We start from the raw sequence: 9,901 nt of genomic DNA on the forward strand, positions 1-9,901 counted from the left end.
CCTTTCGTATATCTCTAGACGTGGCGTTAATAGTCACATACAAAACTAGAAGAAGGAGCTTGATAATAAGTAAGATACCAGTGGCGAGAGGAAACATCAGTCTTCAGTTACTTGTATTTACCAGTCCATTGGCGTCAAACCAATCATTCCACTCACTCGATTGGATTATATCACAGAGCAGCAGGCAGCTTTACAGTCTGCTAGCGACGAGAGAGGCGTCTCGCGGCGTTTTCAAGTTCACCCTACGCACCTTGAGTCACTTGCTATACCTACCTGCCTCTCTCATCTCTGCCACATCATGCTCAGTCGGGTCTGAGACGCTCGGAGGAGAGGACGTAACCGTCGGCGATCCGCCGGAGTTTGGTGCGTGGTTGACCCGCTGTTGTGCGTTTGAGGTTTTCCTCAGCCCCCGAGCTCGTGCCGGCGGTTGTTAGCGATTCGGCTGGTGTTCTGACCTTGAAAGAGTGATTGATGGAGTATTTGTAAACTGCCTTAAGCAGAATTTCAGGATTTTCTTCGGTTTATTTTCTTTTTTTTTCCAAATCGTATTTAATTGAAGGCACTGTTTTCGTTGCAGGACCAAATTGACCTTGAAAGTGTTTTTAGCGTGACTGCTTTACTGTCGTAATTTCATGAAAGCAATTATGGATAAATAACAATAAAGAGGAAGACAATACTAAAGTGAATTTTGAAATAAAGAAGGAAGTGAGGAATCTTGTTTACTGGGTAAGTGGAATTGAACTTACGCTTTTATTTCTTCACTGTATTTGAGAAACAAATTATTTTCATTATAGTTTTATTATTTTATTTCTTAATCACACGTCCTACACCTACGCTTTAAACAGATCTGATTTTTTTTTTTACGAATTAATTCCCGTGTATGAAATCTATAATATTGTGAGTCTCGATTAAGAAGGTATTCGGTAAGAAAATTCGCTTTGGTGATATGGTTGCAATGTTTTGGTAGTCTTCTGTTGTTTTGGAGGATATCACCTCATTAATATTAAGAACTGCAAGTGTATAATAAACACCACAAGACATAAAGAACATACTGTATATATAATACACACACATACACACACATATATATGTATATATATATATATATATATATATATATATATATATATATATATATATATATATATATATATATATATATATATATATATTCATACATATATTTGTAAATATATATACATATATACATATATATACTGTGTATATATATTTATATATACATGTTTATATATGTATATGTATTTATATATACTTATATACTGTATACACATACCGTTTTATAAATATTTATAAATATATATATATATATATATATATATATATATATATATATATATATATATATATATATATATATATATATATATATATATATATATATATATATATATATATATATATATTTATATATATATATTTATATACTGTATACACATACAGTATATATATATATACATATATATATACATGTATAAACATATGTATATATATATATGTTTATACATATAAATATTATATATTATATGTGTGTCCTAAATAATGCCTACAAAATTCCAGAAAATTCCGGAACAAAAAGTTAGTTTGACGTAATACCCACAGTAATTTCCTAAAGCTATCCACAGTCTTTTGCCAGCTCCGAATAAATTCTAGCCTACTACTCGTTCTGTTGTGAGCAAAACTTTATCTCAGTATCCCAGAGAGAGAGAGAGAGAGAGAGAGAGAGAGAGAGAGAGAGAGAGAGAGAGAGAGAGAGAGAGTAATATTAAACGATATTAAGTCTATGTAAGAAATGTTTTACTCTAGCTTTAGAGGAAAAACTCTCAAGTAAAAATGATATTGATATAATACAGAGATGTGAATTATGATAATGCTGGAGAGAGAGACAGAGACAGAATGATAGCTACTTATATAAAATGTTCATATCAGAGGGAGAAATTTTCTGAAAGACGAGGCCACAATAAAACGTTTTCCCGAATGTCGCGTGATTGTGGAACCAGTGATCAAACATAAATTTCATCAAAATACGATTAAGTTTTTATTGTCCAAAGAATTCTTCAGGGGTGTAATATAAATGTATTTTGAAAGGGTCAAGTTTACAATTTCTACTTTATTCTGTGTAACATAATTTTCCTGCATATTCTTGATATACCTCGTCTTATCAATTCTGACACTTTTACCTCTCCTCCTTTATTTTCTGATCATAATCTCATGAATGTTCATGCAACGCATGCGCAATACTTGCTCTCTCTCTCTCTCTCTCTCTCTCTCTCTCTCTCTCTCTCTCTCTCTCTCTCTCTCTCTCTCCTTGTATTCATATCCCGTTCATCTCACGAATATTTGTTTCTTTTATGAACTTTCCCTCGAACTTATCCTCTATTTTCTAGTTCAAACATCATCACATTAGATTTTCATCATATGCGTGAAATAAAAGAGAGAGAGAGAGAGAGAGAGAGAGAGAGAGAGAGAGAGAGAGAGAGAGAGAGAGAGAGAGAGAGAGTAGTTATCACACATTACTTTCATCTAAAATCTCCCACATCTAATGGCAATAGTATAATTGCGTTCATCGTTTCTCTATGCTTTAAAGACATTAGATGATCCTCCTAGTTCTCCATTTTGAGTCCACGTCAAGAAATATCCACACCATCCAAGTTTTGAATAATTACTCTAAACAAGAATGGAACGGAATCTAAAATTTAGGCCAAAAGCCAAGCAATGGGGCCTGTGAGGTCATTCAGCGCTGAAAGGGAAAGTTGAGAGTAAAAGGGTATTAAAGGTGTAACAGGTGGAAATTCTCGCATTTGCACTATGAAACAATTGTTAGGAGAAGGTTAAGGAAAGCAAGACGGAAGATAAAGAATATGAACGCAGGTACAGCAAAAGGAATGAAAGGGGTTGCAGCTAGGGGTTGAAGGGGGACGCTGCAAAGAACCTAAGTAATGTCTACAGTGCAGCATTGATGAGCACTGGCGCCACTACCGCCCCGCCACCCACACGACCTACTTAAAAAATGAAGAACATTTTAATTCCATCTGATTACTTAATAAATTCCCCACGATACGATAGAGAACGTGAATAGTAGCTGCTATATTCCTATTAATCCGATATTTTCAGTATGTCTGGGAAGTGCTGCAGTCTTCAGCGTCTGAAAAACACCGATATATCCAGAAATTGAGAAAAGTTAAGTAATTTTTATCTCGTCCCTGTTCTAAGGAATGGAATGGAATATTGAGTTTAGGCCAAAAGGCCAACCAATGGGACCTAAGAAGTCATTCAGCGCTGGAAAGGAAATTGAGAGCAGGTAAGTGTCAAAGGTATAACAGGAGGAAAACCCCGCAGATGCACCATGAAATAATTATTTGGATGGGGTGGATAGCAAGGCGGAAGAAAGATAATACTGATGGAGGTACAGTAAAACGAATAAAAGGGGCTGCAGCTAGGGGCCGAAGGGACGCTGCAAAGAACCTTTAGTAATGCCTACAGTGCACCCCGTGAGGTGCACTGACGGCACTACCCCACTACGGGGGTCCCCTTTTCTCTGGTATTCCTAATATTTGGTTACTCTATTAGCCTACCCCTCCTGCACTCTTTATCTTGATCTTAGGAGAATGCAGAATTACATGGACAGCTCTGCAGCTTTCGGAATTTATCCATTTAAATTCATTTGGACTGATGTGTCTCTTGTAGGAAAAAGTCATTCATATATATATATATATATATATATATATATATATATATATATATATATATATATATATATATATATATATATATTTTTTTTTTTTTATATATTGTACAATCTAAATTTTTAAATTTAAATATAGCCTTTTGTAATATTTATTTTTGTACAGTCCTCAAAATGTAATGAAGACACATATATATATACATATATATATATATATATATATATATACACATGTATTATATGTGTACACACACATATACATACATATATATATATATATATATATATATATATATATATATATATATATATATATATATATATATATATATATATATATATATATATATATATATATATATATATATATATATATATATATACAGGCACACCGTTTTAGGCAAGAAATTGCTAAGGAAATCGGACTTGTCATTAGATCACGAGTTTGGATGGGTATGATTCTCTAAACTTTTATGATCATTAGACTGACACTTTTTATAGCTTTTAAAGAGGTTAATTAACCATGACGTAAGAACAAATTTTTAAAGTAAACATGAGAACAATAACTGCATAGCGTAAAATTCTTGTTAAGCCATTATCTGAAGGGACGAGAGAAGCGAATATATAATCACGCAAGAGAACAACAGAGAAGTCTACTGATTCAAATAATTTACTTTTTATTTCCATACCATCGTTCCTTTAACGCTACTGTTCGTTTTTGCAAGAACTGTGACGATCGTCAATAACGCCAGTTCATCTCCCGAGAACTACATGTGTAGTGATTTGTAATAACTGAAGTTACAGCAACGATTATAACAGTAACAACAATGATGATACTTTATGACGAGTCTCCACTTTGGATAACAAATAACACTTTCTCCACTGTCACCGATCTGGTAAAGCCTTTTCCATATTCATTATTCAGTAACTAAAGTAAATATATGTGTAATTAAAAATTACGATTCATGTGGTCCTCCGAATCTCCATTTGGATGGCAGTACCATCATCGTGTAATGAGTATAAAGATAAAATCAAAGCTTATAAATTTTCTTTACAAAGTCTATAAACCCGTAGGGTGGGGTAACACATCATTGCACCTCATGCGGTGCACTGTAGGCATTACTCAAAGTCTTTGCAGCGTGCCTTCGACCCCTAGCTGCAACCCCTTTCGTTCCTTTTACTGTACCTCCTTTCATATTCTCTTTCTTCCATCTTACTTTCCACCCTTTCCTAACAATTGATTCATAGTGCAACTGCTTTGAGGTTTTCCTCCTGTTACACCTTTCAAACCTTTTACTGTCAATTTCCCTTTCAGCGCTGAATGACCTCATAGGTCCCAGTGCTTGGCCTTTGGCCTAAATTATATATTCCATTCAATTCAAACCCTATAAATGCCACTGAAGAGCTTTTCAACTAAACATACTAAATATAATGTGAATGTGCAGATTCTAGTGCGAGTTCGGGTCACTGGTCCTTTGAGCTATTAGGAATCTTGTCATGTTCGTAAGCGGCGAATTGCAAAATCAGGACCCAAGGAGGGACCCAAATATCGGAGTCTGAGTGAAAGTTAACCATTCCTTGATTGGTCAGTTGCCAGTTGCTTTCCTTCTAACTCCAAGCAGTGGAATTTTCTCTTTGGTTATAGAACAAGGTTCTTATAGTCTTCCTTCTTTCAAGAGGTGGGTCTTTTATAAGCACTTACGTTTAAGAGAAATACACGGATGTGGCAAAAAAAAAAAAAAATGTTGACGAACATGAAAAGATGGATCATTGTGTTTGCAGATGGTTCGGTCATGTGGAACGGAATGGAATGTAGAATTTAGGCCAAAGGCCAAGCGCTGGGACCCGTGAGATCATTCAACGATGAAAGAGAAACTGAGAGTAGAAAGGTTTGCAAGGCGTAACAGAGGAACCTCGCAGTTGCACTACGAAACAACTGTTAGGAGAGTGTGGACAGCAAGATGGAGGAAAGAGAATATGACTGGAGGAGGTATAGTAAAAGGACTAAAAACGGTTGCAGATAGGGGCCGAAGGGACGTTGCAGAGAACTTAAGTGATGCCTACAGTGCACCGCATGAGCTGCACTGACGGCACTGTCCTCCTAGGGGGGTTCAGTATGTGGAAAGAATGGACGGATAGCCTGTCTTCTTTCCAAGGGGTAGGTTTTTCAGTACCATTCAAAAATAAGTCCCTTTTTTGTCCGCGCAGAGATGACCCAACAGAGCAGTCTCTCTGAAAGAGTCTATAATAAAAAAAGTAAAAAGTTTCTTCGGCGCAATCGTGTTTTCTGTACAGCCGCTACAGCGTATAATCAAGACCACCGAAAATAAATCTATCGGTGTTCTCGGCATAATGTTGTATGATCCGCGGCCCATGAAACTTTAACCACGACCCAGTGGTGGCCTATCTTATATCGTTGCCAGAAGCACGGTTATGGCTAACCTTAACATTAAATAAAATATAAACTACTGATGCTTGAGGGCTGCAATTTGGTATGTTTGATGATTGGAGGGTGGATGATCAACATAACAATTTGCAGCCCTCTAGCCTCAGTAGTTTTTAAGATCTGAGGGCGGACAGAAAAAGTGCAGACAGAAAAAAGTCCGGCAAGAAAAATGCGGATGGACAGACAAAGCCGGCCCAATAGTTTTCTTTTACAGGAAACTAAAAGGAGAATGATGCAAAATTGTAGTTAATGTTTTCACTCACCCGTTATAATTGAATTAATATGAAGCGCGTTGTCAGTGGCGAGGCAAAAGAGAATTATTACCAAGACTCGTTAAGGGAGGGTCAACGCTTACAGTAGCATTTAATAGACTGCAACCGTCTAACTCACTATAATTAAGGCATAATGTCAACGGTTACATTCCTAAGTACAGACTTGAGTGTATATGCTCGCTGGTATCCGCAGGTGTACTTATACAAGATTTTACACACTCTCTCTCTCTCTCTCTCTCTCTCTCTCTCTCTCTCTCTCTCTCTCTATATATATATATATATATATATATATATATATATATATATATACACATGTATATATTTGTATATGTATATATACATATATATATATATATATATATATATATATATATATATATATATATATATATATATATATATATATATATATATATATATATATATATATATAATATATATATATATATATATATATATATATATATATATTCCATTCCCGTTGACACAAATACGGCACAATACACCAATTAACGTTCTTTATTGTCTTTATCGCTGCAGTCTTTACAATGATTAAGATGGTGAAATATCCTGTGAGCTTAATCGTATAACCACTCATAAAATGACAATGCGTTCTTGGCTTCTGCCGTTGTGGTTGGTCCTGTTTTGCTTCTTATCTCTCCTAAGCAACTTCGTCAAGAGGTTAAGCCAATATATATAAAGATCGAGTTTTATATTACTGTGGCTAATGTCTGAATTGTGCCTATTCCCTTCCTAAAACTTTTAACTACTAACCTCGCTAGTCAAAGGGAAGTGGCCACAGACCGTCGATTACAAAATAGAATACTGTACAATATAGAATTTAGGTCAAAGGCCAAGTGTTCAGACCTATGAGGTCATCCAGCAGTGAAAGGGAAACTGAATTGAACTGAATATAGAATTAGGGTCAATGGCCAAGCACTGGGACCTATGAGGTCATTCAGCGATGAAAGGGAAATTGACAGTAAAAAGGTTTGAAAAGTGCAAAGGGGGAAAACCTGGCAGTTGCAGTAAGAAAACATTGTTAGGAGAGGGTGGAAAGTAAGATGGAAGAGAGAGAATATATACGGAGGTTTAGTTAAAGGAATGAAAGGGGCTGCAGCTACGGGCCGAAGGGACGCTGCTGAGAACCTCAAGTAAAGCCCACAGTGCACCGCATGAGGACAGTGGAGTACAGTTTTTATTCAAACACCTAAGTAAAAGAAACCAAGGCTCTTTACTTATTGTCAGAGAATTGAATTAACCTCTGCATAGCTGTATAAAAAAAAAAAAATCAACCACAAACGCCAAGAGTCAAGAACACACTTGTTTTTCGTGGAAGATTAAATGATTACGCTCACAGGATATTTCATCATCAACGGTTATTCGTGCGCGCATGCGGTACTTATATTGAATGTATCAGTGTGCCTTATAAACGGCTGCATCCTGTTTTCCAGGAATGACAGTGATGGGTATATAATAGGAGTTTTGGATAAAGCGGTTTATAATTATAAACACCCTGTGAACAGACCAGAATATAGAATTTAAGACTAAGGCCAAGCACTGGGACCTATGAGGTCATTCAGCGTTGAAACTGAAACTGGCAGTAAAAGATTTGGAGGATAGACCTGCAGTTGCACTATGAATCATTTGTTAGGAGAGGGTGGAAAGTAAGATGGAAGAGAGAGAATATGAAAGGAGGTACAATAAAAGGAATGGAAGGAGTTACAGCTAGGGCCGGAAGGAACGCTGCAAAGAACCTTCTAATGCCTACAGTGCACCGCATGACGTAGACTGGCGGCGCTATACCCCCTACGAAGATAACTTGTGAACGACACTGGCAATGCCCATGATTGACGAACCACTCTTACGCATATCCATATTATTGGTTTATTTTTCAATTATATCTTTTTAATGACAAATGAAATTACTATGACGCTTTTGCAGTCTTCTGTACCCAAATCATGGATTTCACTTTATATGTAAATAGAAAAATTATTTAATTCCATGCAAACACGCACGATGTTTCAATTTCATTCTACGCCTTTTGCCTGAATGATGTTGTTCGGGCTTCACTATGCGTCACCTACGCCGAGGTGCTAGTACTACACGTGCCGGAATCTCCTTGGGACGCCGCGTTTAGTACTAGCCCCTCGGGGATCAAAGTATTATAAACACCCATTTCTATATTGTGTGGTTGACTAATTATATTAATAAACGGTATTTTCGTGCGGCCGTCTACTTTATATTTACTTACGGTGTTTAGTACTAACACCTCGGGGTAGGTGACGCGTAGGTAATAACTAGCCAAAGGAGCACCGACTGTTTCTAGCCCATAGACTCAGTCAAGAGTCATACGAATTCTATCGCCGCCTGACCGTTAATTCCTCTCTTCAAAGTATTCTCTGATAAAGCAAAAAAAAAAAAAAAAAAAAAAAAAAAAAAAAAATCTATCATTCTAAGCTTTTCCATTTATTAAAAATTATGAGCATGGCTTAATACGCCTGTAACCCGAGACATTTCCATCAAAACATATTTATTCAAAATTACGTACACTAATCACTTCTCTAGCCTTCATTTGAGCTCTTAAGTTTCATTTTTTTAAACTGTACATAGATATCAAACTAAGTCTAAGAATCATACGTTGTAACTTTTAATGCGTATAGAATCTTTTAACATGTGTATAGAATCTTATCTCAGTTCCATCTCTACCAATAGAACGAAGTTTACGTATTTTTTCTTATCTGCAACTGTCAGTCTTCAAGTCAATACTGTTCTGGGATACCACTACTAAATCTAATTTGGTCTACTGTCGAAATTCAGTTTTTGAAATGTAAAAAACTTCGGTGAACAGCCTGCTTCAGCAACCGTCAAAAAAAAAAAAAATTACTATGGGCATTCAAGGATAAAACAAGATAGGATAGAATATAGAATCCAGGCCAAGTGCTGCGACCTATGCGGTCATTCAGCGCTGCCACGGAAATTGACACCAGAAGGGTTTGAGAGGTTAACAGGAGGAAAACCTCGCAGTTGCACTATGCAACAATTCTTGAGGGGGTGGAAAATAACAGGGAAAAAAGAATATGAACGGAGGCACAGTAAAAGGGATGAAAGGGGAAGCAGCTAGGGGCCGAAGGTTCGTTGCAAAAAAAAAAAAAAAAAAAAAAAAAAAAAAACTCATGTAATGCCTACAGTGCACTACGTGAGGTGCACTGACGGTGCTACCAACCTACGCACTTTAGAGAGTATTCATAAAAAAAGAGCAAAGCGCAATATGGCTTCATTAACAGTGGAGAGACCGACAAAAACAGCATAAGGGGTGGCCGGCTGAGTTAACAAAGCGACTGCGTGATAATGAGCTAGTCAGGACGAGTTGAATAGTCTGATAAACGTACATCAAAATTTGGTGGCTGGTTCTCCCAAGGGAGCCGGTTACTGTTACTGTCTCTAAATGGTAATGCTTAACTTCAATAAGATTAAAAA

At 36.3% G+C, this 9,901-nt stretch overlaps 1 protein-coding gene across 3 annotated transcripts in view; it reads left to right on the forward strand.

The window, feature by feature from the left end:
* Nucleotides 1-271: 271 nt before the first annotated feature.
* Nucleotides 272-9,901, forward strand: part of LOC136843861 (uncharacterized) — a 163,102-nt gene continuing 153,472 nt past the window's right edge. For all 3 annotated transcript variants that reach the window (XM_067112703.1, XM_067112700.1, XM_067112701.1), the window contains exons 1-2: nucleotides 272-363; nucleotides 578-726. The gene's annotated coding sequence lies outside the window, so the exon portion shown is untranslated. The remainder of the gene's footprint in view (nucleotides 364-577; nucleotides 727-9,901) is intronic.

Source organism: Macrobrachium rosenbergii, chromosome 12 (assembly GCF_040412425.1).
Source record: "Macrobrachium rosenbergii isolate ZJJX-2024 chromosome 12, ASM4041242v1, whole genome shotgun sequence".
Lineage (NCBI taxonomy): Eukaryota > Metazoa > Arthropoda > Malacostraca > Decapoda > Palaemonidae > Macrobrachium > Macrobrachium rosenbergii.